Here is a 16,904-nt window from a genome sequence, read left to right as displayed (position 1 = left end):
TTGTCTGATAACTGCCTAAAGCAGGGAAAATATTCCCAGATATTTTCACGCTCTGTCTATAAAGCTTAGCACTGCATTAGCTCACCCTTAGCACACCATATTGCCATGACATGCTTTGTGATGCATTTGATTGCTTTATATCTACAGTTTCTCCCCCCTCTTCTCTCCGGTAGACCCCGAGACCGACGCTGCTCCCGAGTACGACTACATTCCTGAAGACCAGCCCCTTTCAGCAGAGCTTCTAGACAAGCAAAAACCCCTTGATATTTCCTATATCGCCCATTCTTTCCCTTTCATGCTTGCATTAGTGTAACATCCCAAATTTTCAATTTGGAATGTTTTACAATTATTAGTTAAGAATCTATGCATTTTGTTTGAATTGTGTGGCATTTGGAAATTGTCAGAGGCATTTGAGTTTGTTCGAATTGGATTCAACTTGGCATTTGAAATTTACTTCAAATAACCCTGACAAATACTTGATCAAAAGTATGAGAGGAGCTAACATGACACTCCAAAAATGTCAGAAGAAATTAATGCCAAAAGGTTTGAATTCAAATTTGATTTTATTTGGAATTTGCAGAAAATGTTTTTTTAGTTTCTGTTTTGCCTCTGGAAAAATGTCCACGTTGTAGGATTATTTCCCCTGATAATTTTGATATATATATATGTCTTATATAAAAATATTATAGTTTTCTCTTAGTTTAGTTTTTTTCTCTCTGCCTTAATTCAAAAAAAAGAAAAGAAACCACCGAGCCGGCCAGGCCAACCGGCCCAGCCAGCCACCCGACGCAGCCCACTAGCGCGCCAGCCAGCCCAGCTCCACGGCCGCACGCACGACCCCATTCCGATCGGCCACCCGATCGCTGTCCCTCTCTCTCGATCTCTCTCTCCCTCACTGACCCGCCGGCCCCACCCTATCCCTAACCCCTCGGCCCTCGCCCACGTCATGCCGCACCAGAGTGCGACCACCGCCGCCCGTCGCCGCGATCTTCTCGAGATCGCGATCCCGCGTTGCCCCCTCGCCCACGATCATGCCCTATATAAAGCCCTGCCCCTCCTCTCTCGCACCCCTAAAACCCTAACCCCGAAACCCACCACCGCCCGCGCCCTCGCCAAATGCATCTCGCCTCTGCCGCTGCAGTTCATCGCCGCCACCGCCGTCGGTGAGCCACCCCTCGACCTCCAAGTTGTTCACCCGAACCCTCTCTTCGTTCCGCACCTTTTTGACATCCCCTCGATGCCCAGGAACCCCGAAGACGTCGCCCCCGAGCTCGACCGCCGCTTGCCGGAGCTGCAGCTCACCAGGGAGCCGTCGTCGTCGCCCCGGCCGTCTCTGTCGTCGCCGACCGCAGCAGCCGCCACCCTCAACCTCGCCTCGTTCCGCCGCATCGCCCGAACACCTCTGTCACCTTCCCCGACGACCGTAGCCGCCGCACCACCGTCGCCAGAGCCGCCATCGTCGTTCGTCCATCGCCGCCGACCGCTGTAAGCCCGAGCTCCTCTTCGCCGTTCGATCTTCCACCAACGCGTTAGATTAGAACTAGTGAAGGGGTACGGTTTTTCTTTAGTAGATCGGTTAGTGTTCGGTTTATTGTGGTTTAGTATGTTTAACCGATCGGTTTTCTATTATTAAGCGCGTGTACGTTTTAGTTTATAAATCGCCCGAGGGCTGTTTAGTTTCCGATTGCTCACCTTTCGGCCCAGTAGCGCCCGATAGTTTCTTTTAGTTTTTTCTGTTTCTGTTTTAAATCAGAATAGTTCTATTCTTGTAAAATCTATATATTTTAGGTTTTTTAATATTTTTAGTTGATTCTTTTTTTTGTTAGTTTACAAATTTCCTATAGTTTCTGTAGAAAGTAGATTTGGCCATGTTTAAGCTTATAAAAATAGTTTTATATTAGTTGTAGTCAGATTAGTATTTCTACTATAATTTGAGCTAGAATTAATATTTTTAGGTGATTCTTTTTGCCACTGCTTAGTTTTGACCTACCCTAGCAGTAGGAACTAGTTGGGGGTGTTTGTAGATTGTATTAAAATTAGTTTTAGTCGAAATCAAGCTTTTCTAGTTTTTTTAGCTTGCTGTTGCTTCCTGCTGTTCTAGTTATTATAGAATTTTAATTGACCCATGTTATAATTTATTTTAGATTAGTTTCTGTAGTTACAAAGGGTGAACATTTATTTACAGCAAAATAAAAAGTTTTGTTTTATTTTCTCATTAGTTTTGTTTTAGGTATAACAGGAGTTCTATAATAGATATTGATGAGATTCTTTTTGCACCTAGTTTATATGCTATTTTCCTTTATGTTAGTTAGCAAAACCCTTGTTTTGGTTCTGTTAAGAAAAGTGTTAGTGGGATAAAACTATTTCTTTGTTGTTGCTTGAAGTGATGAAAACCTTGATTTTGTTTTCCTCGAGTTTTCTTTGGTTTTGGTTTGAGTGCTTGTGTGTTTTCCTTTAGCTTGCTATATGTTATTTAGTGAAATACTTATTTGTGCTATTGTTTGACTCGATAGAATTTCCGGAGTGCGAAGCTTGCTATCTCGAGTCACTAGCGTTTGAAGACCGTCAGCCAGGCAAGTCATTTGATCATGTTTTACAATACCTATGATTTTGTTGCATTAGAATTATTCCTCCCCACCATGCATGCAGTAGGAGAATTTTAAGTTATGTTCTTGAGTAGTATCATGAGGTAGGATGAACCCAATTCCCCTTGCTACTATTGCCCGGGACGATGTAGTTTATCTTGCTATGCTCGTAGACGCGGTTGGTTGAGAGATTCATAAGGGAGATGTGAGAGTCAAGATGATGACAACCCCATGACTTCAAGCTCAAGATGGACTTCAAATTCACTATTGGGTGGAGGACGGTTGACGGGCACCCTGGAGGAACCAGCGGATGGCCGGGATGCATGGAGAAGCGACATGACATCATGCGGAAAGCTTCACCCAGCCACGAAGAGACGGATGGATACCCCTTGACCGGAAGCTTACCTGTGCAACCGCAAGCCATTATGGGCTCTGGCTGGGTTAACCTTAGGCGTGACTCTGGACGGACGGTGCCAGCAGATGTAGAAGAACGGTAGGACATGGATGGGCACCGGCAGTGCCCAGAGAAACTCTATAGGAAGACCCTGTTTCGTTCGTCCCGTCTTCAAACACCAGGCAGTGCGAGGACATAAAGGAGGGAACGATTCTTGCGGGTAAAGTGCACAAGACTCTGCAGAGTAACAACCTAATCGATTAGCCGTGTCCCCGGTTACGGACAAATGAGCCTCTGGAAACTGGAGTATTTCGGAAATCTCAACACCGAACAAAATAAATTAATTGAGGGGTTATTTAATAATTGGGAATGAGAACATTGGTTGGTGGAACCATCTCAATAACTACCAACATTTTGTAGTAATTGCAAGCAAGCCCCTTTGTTGTAGGAAAAACTGGCTTCTTCACAAAAACATATAACTTAAAGCCCCACAGCCAAATTGCATATAGTGTTAGCATTATTATTGTTGTTCTCTCTATGACTTGCCGGCGTATTCAAAATGCTGACCTACACGGCTGCAACGTCTCATGTTGCAGAGGAGTTTCCCGACCAGGAGTGAGGCTACGGTCTACGCTTGGCGATTGCCATATGGAGTCGGATGGACTCGCTATTCATCTACACTTCCGCAGCTTTATTTAGTTTATTTCTCATGAGTTGGCCTTCGGCCGAATTTATTATGATGTAATAAAGACTCGATATGAGAATCGTGTAATAAATTCAGGTGTGATTGAACTTTGAATCTTTTCATCAATGTACTGTGTGTGCCAACATGATCTTGGGATGATACAGCTACACAAAGACTTGACCAATTTTGGGTCGGGTCGTTACAGAGATGGTATCAGAGCACACCATGATTTCTCGTAGGACTGCAGATGGAGAGATCATCCGCACCATAGATGACGACTCCGTTCACTCATATGTCCAAGACTTGGAGGCTCACATCAGGGCTCTAGAGATTCAGATGCGTAGGAGCTTGAAGAAGGTCCAAAAGTTGCATCTTCATGAAATTGAACTGGAGGATGCAGCACGTGAAGCCCACTATGAGCATGAGGATGAAGTCAAGGATTTCATGGAGAGAGTCGACAAGCTGAAGATTGATGTTGCCGCTGTAGAGGTGAAGATGGATTTGGGAGAAAACCTTTTCCCGAGTGGAGATGATGGACCTCTCATGAGCAATGACCAGGATTATGAAGAGAGCTCCACCGAAGGAAGCCGCAAGAGGAGGCGCCGCACCAGAGGACAACGCACTAGAGGACGCAAGGATAATTGATGAAGACATTTAGTCGACCACCATGTTATTTTATTTTCGGCGATCAGTTAGGCCGTTATTTTTGATTAGTCCTGAGATTTTGTAATCCGAGATTGAACCTTGTTTGAGATGAATGAATAAATGATTGGTGTGATTATGTTTGTGCATTCATTTGGGTAGTGCTATTTTCTCATTAGACCCTTGTTCTATTCTAATTTCTCATCCACTCCATAACACCAGATGCCTCCGAGACGTGACCTCGGTTTCACTTTCCCGCCGGAGCTCATCCAGCTGATCCAACAGCAGAATGCCTTAATGCAAATGCTCATCCAAAACCAAGGCAACAACAACAACAATCCACCGCCACCACCCCCTGTCGATAACCTGACCCGGTTCCTAAGGCTGAATCCGCCGGTGTTCTCTAGTAGCACCGAGCCGATTGTAGCCGATGATTGGCTCCGCAAGATCAGAAGGGATCTAACAACTGCTGGATGCACAGATGTTGAGAAGGTGCGTTTTGCCGCACATCAACTGAATGGACCTGCAGCCTCTTGGTGGGAGAACTACACCACCACTTATCCGGTCGCCACCATGACATGGGATCAGTTCCAGCGGGCCTTCCACATCGCTCATGTCTCAGCTGGAGCCATGAGTCTGAAGAAGCGTGAGTTCCGCAACTTACGCCAGGGGAACCGTACTATGGGGCAGTATGTGGACGAGTTCAACAAATTATCTCGCTATGCCCCAGATGATGTGTCCACAGATGCCGCAAAATAGGAGAAGTTTCTTGAGGGACTCAATGATGAGCTGGGAATGCAGCTAATGGTGGCTACCTTCAACAACTACCAGGAGCTGGTAGACAAGGCCACTATACTTGAAGGCAAGCAGCAGCAGATTGAAAGCCGCAAGCGGAAATATGGCCAGGGAAAGTACAACTCCGGAGCTCAGCAGAAGCCCCGCTATGCCCCATACTCGGGAGGACATACCCATCACAACCATGGAGGACATAATCATGGATGACATAACCATGGAGGGAATGGGAACAATCGCAACCACGACAACAACTCCAAGTCAGGCAATGGAGGCAACGGCAACCAGCACCGTCCTGCTCCGACTCAGAAGGATCTGAGTCATATCACCTGTTTCAAGTGCCAGAAGACCGGACACTATGCCACCGATTGTCTGGAGGCCAAGAAGAGGAATGGAAATGGCAACGGCAATGGAAGCTCAGCAAAGAAGCCCAACCCTTTTCCTCGTGCTCAGGTGAATCACATTGACGTGGAGGACGTCTATGATCAGCCAGACACTATGGTTGGTAAGTTTTTATTAAATTCACGTCCAGTATTGGTACTGTTTGATTCCGGTGCAACACATTCATTCATATCAAGGGTAGTTGTGGAAAAGTATGGGTTGCCCACTAGAACCCTTAGAACCCCGCTCCAAGTCACTTCCCCAGGAGGAGAGATGATGGCAGGCTTAGGCTGTCATTCAACCCTCAGCATCGGAAATCATGATTTTCCTGTAGACCTCATAGTCTTAGAATCCCAGGGATTGGACGTGATCCTAGGCATGGACTGGTTGATGAAGTTTGAAGGGAACATCGACTGTGCCCGCAAGACGATTTTGCTCACCACCCCGAAGCAGAAGAGGATCAAGTATGTATCCAGACGCACACCGATGAAGAAGCAGGTGAATTCCCTCATGGGAGTGGTTCAGGAGGAAGTGCCCGTAGTAAAAGATTTTCTGGATGTATTTCCGAAGGAATTATCAGGAATGCCACCAGACAGAGAAATAGAATTTCTGATCGAGTTATTACCTGGCACATCCCAAATATCCAAGAGACCTTATCGGATGCCCCTGAATGATTTGGAAGAGATCAAGCAGCAGATCAAGGAATTATTGGAGGAAGGATATATTCGCCCAAGTTTGTCACCTTGGGGAGCCCCAGTTCTTTTGGTAGAGAAGAATGATGGAACCCTGAGAATGGTTGTAGATTATCGTTCATTGAACGACGTGACCATCAAGAATAAGTACCCTCTTCCGATGATTAATGATTTATTTGATCAGCTAGTCGGAGCCAAAGTATTTTCCAAGATCGATCTTCGATCAGGGTATCATCAGCTGAAGATTCGTGAACAGGATATACCCAAAACAGCTTTCACCACCAGGTATGGTTTATATGAGTATACCGTCATGTCATTCAGATTGACTAATGCCCCTGCGTATTTCATGAGCATGATGAACAATGTATTTATGGAATATCTGGACAAGTTTGTCGTGGTGTTCATCGATGACATATTGGTTTTCTCCAAGAGCAAGGAAGAGCACAAGGAACATCTGCGTCTAGTTCTGGAGAAACTCTGAGAACATCAGTTATATGCCAAGTTCAGCAAATGTGAATTTTGGTTGAAGGAAGTCGGATTCCTCGGACATGTTATTTCAGGAGAAGGAATAGTAGTTGACCCCACCAAGGTTGAATCGGTTACCAGCTGCCAATCCCCCACCTCAGTCAAGGAGATCCGCAGTTTTCTCAGACTTGCAAGATATTATCAGAGATTTATTGAGAATTTCTCCAAGATTGCTAAACCCATGACCGAGCTGTTGAAGAAGGAAACCAAGTACATTTGGACCGAGGATTGTGAAGCTAGTTTTCAGGAGTTGAAGAAACGTCTGGTTACAGCCCCAGTACTCATTTTGCCGGACATACACAAGGATTACCAGGTGTATTGTGACACTTCTTGCCAAGGACTCGGAGGAGTGCTCATGCAGGAAGGAAAAGTTGTAGCTTATACCTCTAGACAGCTACGACCTCATGAGATGAATTATGGCACACACGATTTGGAGTTAGCAGCCGTAGTGCATGCACTCAAGACATGGAGACATTTCCTTGTCTGAAATAGTTGTGATGTTTACACGGATCATAAGAGCTTGAAGTACATTTTCACGCAGAAGGAGTTGAACCTCAGACAGAGGAGATGGCTTGAATTGATCAAGGACTATGACATGAGATTGCATTATCACCCAGGGAAAGCAAATGTTGTAGCAGATGCCTTGAGCCGTAAATGCCATGTGAACACCCTCATAGCTGGAGGATTACCTCGGAAATTAGCCGACGATCTCAGAGATCTCCGATTGGAGATAGTACCCAGAGGATTTGTTGCCACCTTGGATATTCAATCCACTTTGACCAAAAAGATCCGTGAAGCGCAGAAGACGGACAAGGAAATTGCAGAGATAAAGGGAAAGATGAGTAAAGGAAAGGCTAAAGGTTTTCGTGAGGATGAACACAGAACTTTATGGTTTGAGGATCGTATCTATGTGCCTAATGACCCAGAGGTCAGGAAGTTAATTCTTCAGGAGGCCCATGATTCACCGTACTCGATTCACCCAGGCAACACCAAGATGTATCTGGACTTGAAGGAAAGTTTCTGGTGGACAGGTATGAAGAAGGATATTGCCGAGTACGTAGCAGTATGCGATGTTTGTCAGCGAGTAAAGCCGGAACATCAGAAGCCGGCAGGGTCACTTCAACCACTGCCGATTCCCGAGTGGAAATGAGAAAAACTTGGAATGGATTTTATCACAGGATTACCCTGGACCTGTTCAGGTTATGTTTCTATCTGGGTAGTAGTTGATCGCTTGACCAAGGTAGCTCATTTCATTCCTGTGAAGACTACATATACCAGCGCTAAGTTAGCCAAGATATACATGACCAGGATCGTATGTCTGCATGGAGTTCCGAGGAGTATCATGTCAGACAGAGGAAAAACATTTACCTCAAAGTTTTGGAATCAGTTACATGAAACTTTGGGTACGAGGCTGGAGTTCAGTACAACTTTTCATCCGCAGACAAATGAATAGACTGAGAGAGTCAACCAGATTCCGGAGGACATGTTGAGATCCTGTGCACTAGACTACGGGTCTAGCTGGGATGACAATTTGCCATACGCAGAGTTCTCGTACAACAATAGCTATCAGACCAGTCTGAAGATGGCCCCTTTCGAAGCTCTATACGGAAGGAGGTGCACAACACCATTGTTGTGGGATGGTGTTGGAGACCGAAAACTTTTTGGTCCCGATCTTATCAGAGACTCCGAAGAGAAAGTCAAGCTGATTCGAGATAGACTCAAGATAGCCCAGTCGAGACAGAAGAGTTATGCCGACAGTAAACGCAAGGAGATAACGTATGAAGTTGGAGATCGAGCATATCTCCGTGTGTCCCCACTTCGTGGAATCAAGAGATTTGGGGTTAAAGGAAAATTAGCACCTAGGTTCATTGGCCCCTACAAAATCCTCGAACGCAGAGGAGAAGTTGCATATACACTGGAATTGCCAGAAGGATTGTCAGGAGTTCACGATGTCTTTCATGTATCCCAGCTGAAGAAATGCCATGCCGAGATGGCCGATATTCCTTTGAGAGACACAGTTCCTCTAGAGGCCATACAACTTGACGGTGATATGACTTATGAGGAGAAACCCGTCAGAATTCTTGAGACTGCGAACAGAGTTACTCGCAGCAAGATCATCAAGTTTTGCAAGGTTTTGTGGAGTCATCATTCCGAGGAGGAAGCCACCTGGGAGCGAGAAGAAGATCTCCGCCGAGACCACCCACACCTATTTGCTAGCCAACCCGAATCTCGAGGGCGAGATTCATCTTAAGGTGGGTAGGTTTGTAACATCCCAAATTTTCAATTTGGAATGTTTTACAATTATTAGTTAAGAATCTATGCATTTTGTTTGAATTATGTGGCATTTGGAAATTGTCAGAGGCATTTGAGTTTGTTTGAATTGGATTCAACTTGGCATTTGAAATTTACTTCAAATAACCCTGACAAATACTTGATCATAAGTATGAGAGTAGCTAACATGACACTCCAAAAATGTCAGAAGAAATTAATGCCAAAACGTTTGAATTCAAATTTGATTTTATTTGGAATTTGCAGAAAATGTTTTTATTAGTTTCTGTTTTGCCTGTGGAAAAATGTCCACATTGTAGGATTATTTCCCTTGAGAATTTTGATATATATATATATGTCTTATATAAAAATATTATAGTTTTCTCTTAGTTTAGTTTTTTTCTCTCTGCCTTAATTCAAAAAAAAGAAAAGAAACCCCCGAGCCGGCCAGGCCAACCGGCCCAGCCAGCCACCCGACGCAGCCCACTAGCGCGCCAGCCAGCCCAGCTCCGCGCCGCACGCACGACCCCATTCCGATCGGCCACCCGATCGCTGTCCCTCTCTCTCGATCTCTCTCTCCCTCACTGACCCGTCGGCCCCACCCTATCCCTAACCCCTCGGCCCTCGCCCACATCATGCCGCACCAGAGTGCGACCACCGCCGCCCGTCGCCGCGATCTTCTCGAGATCGCGATCCCGCGTTGCCCCCTCGCCCACGATCATGCCCTATATAAAGCCCTGCCCCTCCTCTCTCGCACCCCTAAAACCCTAACCCTGAAACCCACCACCGCCCGCGCCCTCGCCAAATGCATCTCGCCTCCGCCGCTGCAGTTCATCGCCGCCACCGCCATCGGTGAGCCACCCCTCGACCTCCAAGTTGTTCACCCGAACCCTCTCTTCGTTCCGCACCTTTTTGACATCCCCTCGATGCCCAGGAACCCCGAAGACGTCGCCCCCGAGCTCGACCGCCGCTTGCCGGAGCTGCAGCTCACCAGGGAGCCGTCGTCGTCGCCCCGGCCGTCTCTGTCGTCCCCGACCGCAGCAGCCGCCACCCTCAACCTTGCCTCGTTCCGCCGCTTCGCCTGAACACCTCTGTCACCTTCCCCGACGACCGTAGCCGCCGCACCACCGTCGCCAGAGCCGCCATCGTCGTTCGTCCGTCGCCGCCGACTGCTGTAAGCCCGAGCTCCTCTTCGCGGTTCGATCTTCCACCAACGCGTTAGATTAGAACTAGTGAAGGGGTACGGTTTTTCTTTAGTAGATCGGTTAGTGTTCGGTTTATTGTGGTTTAGTATGTTTAACCGGTCGGTTTTCTATTATTAAGCGCGTGTACGTTTTAGTTTATAAATCGCCCGAGGGCTGTTTAGTTTCCGATCGCTCACCTTTCGGCCCAGTAGCGCTCGATAGTTTCTTTTAGTTTTTTCTATTTCTGTTTTAAATCAGAATAGTTCTATTCTTGTAAAATCTATATCTTTTAGGTTTTTTAATATTTTTAGTTGATTCTTTTTTTGTTAGTTTAAAAATTTCCTATAGTTTCTGTAGAAAGTAGATTTGGCCATGTTTAAGCTTATAAAAATAGTTTTATATTAGTTGTAGTCAGATTAGTATTTCTACTATAATTTGAGCTAGAATTAATATTTTTAGGTGATTCTTTTTGCCACTGCTTAGTTTTGACCTACCCTAGCAGTAGGAACTAGTTGGGGGTATTTGTATATTGTATTAAAATTAGTTTTAGTCGAAATCAAGGTTTTCTAGTTTTTTTAGCTTGCTGTTGCTTCCTGCTGTTCTAGTTATTATAGAATTTTAATTGACCCATGTTATAATTTATTTTAGATTAGTTTCTGTAGTTACAGAGGGTGAACATTTATTTACAGCAAAATAAAAAGTTTTGTTTTATTTTCTCATTAGTTTTGTTTTAGGTATAACAGGAGTTCTATAATATATATTGATGAGATTCTTTTTGCACCTAGTTTATATGCTATTTTCCTTTATGTTAGTTAGCAAAACCCTTGTTTTGGTTCTGTTAAGAAAAGTGTTAGTGGGATAAAACTATTTCTTTGTTGTTGCTTGAAGTGATGAAAACCTTGATTTTGTTTTCCTCGAGTTTTCTTTGGTTTTAGTTTGAGTGCTTGTGTGTTTTCCTTTAGCTTGCTATTATGTTATTTAGTGGAATACTTATTTGTGCTATTGTTTGACTCGATAGAATTTCCGGAGTGCGAACTTGCTATCTGGAGTCACTAGCATTTGAAGACCGTCAGCCAGGCAAGTCATTTGATCATGTTTTACAATACCTATGATTTTGTTGCATTAGAATTATTCCTCCCCACCATGCATGCAGTAGGAGAACTTTAAGTTATGTCTTGAGTAGTATCATGAGGTAGGATGAACCCAAATCCCCTTGCTACTATTGCCCGGGTGATGTAGTTTATCTTGCTATGCTCGTAGACGGGGTTGGTTGAGAGAATCATAAGGGAGATGTGAGAGTCAAGATGATGACAACCCCATGACTTCAAGCTCAAGATGGACTTCAAATTCACTACTGGGTGGAGGACGGTTGACGGGCACCCTGAAGAAACCAGCGGATGGCCGGGATGCATGGAGAAGCGCCATGACATCTTGCGGAAAGCTTCACCCAGCCACGAAGAGACGGATGGATACCCCTTGACCAGAAGCTTACCTGTGCAGCCGCAAGCCATTATGGGCTCTGGCTGGGTTAACCTTAGGCGTGACTCTAGACGGACGGTGCCAGCAGATGTAGGAGAACGGTAGGACATGGATGGGCACCGGCAGTGCCCAGAGAAACTCTATGGAAGACCCTGTTTCGTTCGTCCCGTCTTCAAACACCAGGCAGTGCGAGGACATAAAGGAGGGAACGAATCTTGCGGGTAAAGTGCACAAGACTCTGCAGAGTAACAACCTAATCGATTAGCCGTGTCCCCGGTTACGGACAAATGAGCCTCTGGAAACTGGAGTATTTCGGAAATCTCAACACCGAACAAATAAATTAATTGAGTGGTTAATTAATAATTGGGAATGAGACATTGGTTGGTGGAACCATCTCAATAACTACCAACATTTTGTAGTAATTGCAAGCAAGCCCCTTTGTTGTAGGAAAAACTGGCTTTTTCACAAAAACATATAACTTAAAGCCCCACAGCCAAATTGCATATAGTGTTAGCATTATTATTGTTGTTCTCTCTATGACTTGCCGGCGTATTCAAAATGCTGACCTACACGGCTGCAACGTCTCATGTTGCAGAGGAGTTTCCCGACCAGGAGTGAGGCTACGGTCTACGCTTGGCGATTGCCATATGGAGTCGGATGGACTCGCTATTCATCTACACTTCCGCAGCTTTATTTAGTTTATTTCTCATGAGTTGGCCTTCGGCCGAATTTATTATGATGTAATAAAGACTTGATATGAGAATCGTGTAATAAATTCAGGTGTGATTGAACTTTGAATCTTTTCATCAATGTACTGTGTGTGCCAGCATGATCTTGGGATGGTACAGCTACACAGAGACTTGACCGATTTTGGGTCGGGTCGTTACAATTAGATTTTGCTATTGTTGTTTGATAGCTCCTATTCTGATGCATAACCTGCTTTTGTAACCTGCTATTGTTACTTTACCGGTTATCCTATATGCTTAGTGTAGGTTGGTTAGTGATCCTTCAGTGACCCCCACCCTTGTCCTTGTTGCCCCACTTTGTTACCGGTGACTCGATCAATGTGATCAACGAGCTGAGACCGACACATCACTGGTACCCCCCCTTAGTTGTATGACTCTGCAGAGCTACTATCGAGTGCCGAGGGTGATGCCTCGTATCCCACTTACGATGATATCTTTGTAGTGTAGCACATCGAGTGTGGTTTACCAAGGGTGATTTCTCGCTCACCACTCCCAATAGTGACTCTATCGTGCAACATCTCAAGCGTGAACCCATCAAGAGTGATTCCTCCTAGTTCACCTTGACATTTTACCTCAAGCGTGAACCTACTAAGGGTGATTCCTCCAAGTTCACCTTGATGGTAAGGATACACTGTTACCTTAACTGTTCCCCGTTTACTGTTACTGCGGGACTGAAGGGACAGGCGGTACCACCCCGGTAGAGGTGGGCTTGAGTTCCCGACAGTTTCTAGACAAGTCAGGTTGACCAAGATGGTACCTGTCATATAATGACACGGCACGACCGGGCAGGCAGAGACCGCCCTGGAGAGGGATGGGCCTGGCCCTTGTCGCAAGTCTGCGAGACTAGGCGATAGGATCCCTGATCATTTCCGCGAGCTCTCAATACACTAACGGGTTTGGATATGTGATCTAAGTAGGCATCGGGCCTTTTCTCACTAATCACCATGCGGGAATAAATATGGGCACTCGGCATCATACGTTTCTTCCAAGAGCTCGTCAATAGTTGAGCGGCGTGCCCGGTTGGACAGTGACCGCCTACACTTGTATAAGGAGGTGGGTTTGCTCCAAGCCGCGTACACAACACGCAGGAGTGCAAAGGGCGATGGGCCCAAGACCCCTGAGCACTTAGGATGTAGATCGACGTGTTGACCTCTATGTTGAGCCTAGGTAGGACTATGGTGTGTCAATCAGCTGAGGCGGGAATGACCTGTTAAAGTGTGTCAGGCCGGAGTTAATCGAGCGTGTTGGGTAAGTCGGTGCACCCCTACAGGGAAGTATATCTATTCGAATAGCCATGTCCACAGTAACAGATGCTCGGAGTTGTATCCTGATCTACTACAACAAGAACTGGATACTTGTGACAATAAATGGATATGATGGCTCCAGGATCGCTTTCTCGCCGGGAGTCGAGGAGGGATCTCTGGGCGAGGATAATATATACTTGCTACCATATGTTATGTTACTCTACTCTCTTCTGTTGCCGCAAGAAGCTACAAGATGCTAGTCTTCGATGGGCTAGGCCTTCCCCTCTATTCTGATAATTCTGTAGTATAGTCCAAAGATATAGCCCCATTCCTTTGAGACCGGTGCATACTTAGCATAGATCTAATGTAACTCTTGCAGGTACTTTGGATGAGTACTCACGGTTGCTTTACTATCCCTTTTTCACCTCTACCCGATTGCTGCAATCAGATGATGGAGCCCAAGAGCCAGCTGATCCCGTCGATGACTACTACTACACCGACAGAGCCTACTACTACATGGAGACCGATGACCAGGAGTAGTTAGGAGGCCCCAGGAAGGAGGCCTGCGCATTTTCGATCTAGATGTCATTGTTTTGCTCAACCTTCTTAAGGGAAACTTGTTTACTTATGTCTGTACTCAGATGTTGTTGCTTCTGCTGACTTATGTATTCAAGCCTTCATGGTCCTGGCTTGTAATATAAAGCTTTATTTTGAATTTATGTCTAGAGTTGTGTTGTGATATCTTCCCGTGAGTCTCTGATCTTGATTGTGCGCATTTGCGTGTATGATTAGTGCATGATTAAGTCAGGGGCGTTGAAGGAAATATGCCCTAGAGGCAATAATAAATTTTTTATTTTATATTTCCTTATTCATGATAAAAGGTTTATTATTCATGCTAGAGTTGTATTGATCGGAAACCTAAATACATGTGTGAACATATAAACAAACACTGTGTCCCTAGTGAGCCTCTACTTGACTAGCTCGTTGATCAAAGATGGTTAAGGTTTCCTGACCATGGACATGAGTTGTCATTTGATAACAGGATCACATCATTAGGAGAATGATGTGATGGACAAGACCCATCCGTTAGCTTAGCAATATGATCGTTAAGTTTTATTGCTATTGCTTTCTTCATGTCAAATACATATTCCTTCGACTACGAGATTATGCAACTCCCGGATACCAGAGGAATGCCTTGTGTTCTATCAAACGTCACAACGTAACTGGGTGATTATAAAGATGCTCTACAGGTATCTCCGAAGGTGTTTGTTGAGTTGGCATAGATCAAGATTAGGATTTGTCACTCCGAGTATCGGAGGGGTATCTTTGGGCCCTCTCGGTAATACACATCATAAGCTTGCAAGAAAACGACTAAGGAGTTAGTCACGAGGTGATGTATTACAGAATGAGTAAAGAGACTTGCTGGTAACGAGATTAAACTAGGTATGAAGATACCGACGATCGAATCTCGGGCAAGTAACATACCGATGGACAAAGGGAATTATGTATGTTGTCATAACGGTTCGACCGATAAAGATCTTCATAGAATATGTAGGAGCCAATATGGGCATCCAGGTTCCGCTATTGGTTTTTGACCGGAGAGGTGTCTCAGTCATGTCTACATAGTTCTCGAACCCGTAAGGTCCGCACGCTTAACGTTCGATGACGATATTGTATTATATGAGTTATATGATTTGGTGACCGAATGCTGTTAGGAGTCCTGAATGAGATCACGGGCATGACAAGGAGTCTCAAAATGGTCGAGAGGTAAAGATTGATATATAGGACGATAGTATTCGGACACCGGAAGTGTTCCGGGGGTACCGGGTACATATCGGGTCATCGGAAGGGGTTCCGGGCACCCCCGACAAAAGATATGGGCCTAATGGGTCAAGAGGGAAAACGCTCCAGCCACCAGGGGCTGGTGCGCCCCCCATATGGGCCGAACCAAAGGGAGAAGGAAAGGGGGAAGAGAAAGGAAAGGGGGGATTCGACCTCCCCCTTCCCTTTCTCCCGCCTCCTCTTTCACTACAAAGAAATACACTTCCGTGATGATACGTGTTTGTTACAGTAGGTCACATTTTCTGTCATGCATGTACATCCATGACAAATTTAGGACAGAATGAAGATAGTCATACCTATGCTGTCGTAGAAGTGTTCCATGACATTACCAAAATTATCATCATGAAAGTGTCCACTTCCATGACGATAAATCGCGTGTCACAGAAGTGCTTTCGTCAAGGGTGTCCGACACGTGGAATCCACCGTAACGGAACGCCGTTAAGCTATTGGGTCCGGTTTTGGATCCGATAACCCGTTAACAGCCCGGACCAATGGGGATTTTCCACGTGTAAAATTCTGATTGGCTGACGGAAACACGTGTCAGCTCCGCGTTGGCACAGGTGTCACTCATCCAATGGACGAGATGCACCTATGATATGTTGACACGTGGACCGGCCCAAAAGTGGCCCATAAAGTTTAAATGGGCCGGCCAAACTAAAGGCCCATAAGATTTTACGGTCCATAATGGGCCAGCCCAGCAAAAGCCCCACGAGATTTTGCGTATCATAATGGCCAGCCCAGCTAAAGGCCCGCGAGATTTTGCGGGCCATAATGGGCCGGCCCAGCTAAAGGCCCGCGAGATTTTGCGGACCATAATGGGCCGGCCCAGCTAAAGGCCCGTGAGATTTTGCGGACCATAATGGGCTGGCCCAGCTAAAGGCCCAACATTCTCAGTTAAGGCCCGTACGACTAGTGTGAAATCAACCCATCAACAGCCTGCCCTAAACTTGTCATCATCGCGGCCCATGGTCACTTCTGGCCCGTTAACAGTCCACTAAGTGTATGGGCCGAATTATGGCCCGATGTATTTCCGTCCTGTTAAAGGTCCTGCTTCATTTGGGCCCATTTACAGGCCATTAAAATTTTTGGCCCATAAACGTCCGTGAAGGATTTGGGTCCTATTCGGCCATGTCTGACATTCGGCCTGTTAGAGGCCGACTATAGATTTGGGCCACTTTCGGCCTGTTGTGATTTTCGGCCTGTTAACGTCGGACGAAATCCACGGGCCATATGTGGCCCAACGTCACATCGGGCCCATTAACAACCCATATAAAAATGATGATAATCTAGCCCGACCGAACTTCCGGCCTGTTAAAGGCCCATGTATTAGGTCGGCGCATTTACGGCCCGTCTGAATTTCGGCCTGTGAAAGATCCGCATCGTAAATGGGCCCAATCCCACTTTCGGTCTTTTAAAGGCCCATGTTTTTTATGGGCTCGAGATAT

This window comes from Triticum urartu, chromosome 1, assembly GCF_003073215.2.
Source record: "Triticum urartu cultivar G1812 chromosome 1, Tu2.1, whole genome shotgun sequence".
NCBI classification, from domain to species: domain Eukaryota; kingdom Viridiplantae; phylum Streptophyta; class Magnoliopsida; order Poales; family Poaceae; genus Triticum; species Triticum urartu.
The sequence above is the reverse complement of the archived record's forward strand: the minus strand, read 5'-3'. Positions refer to the sequence as shown.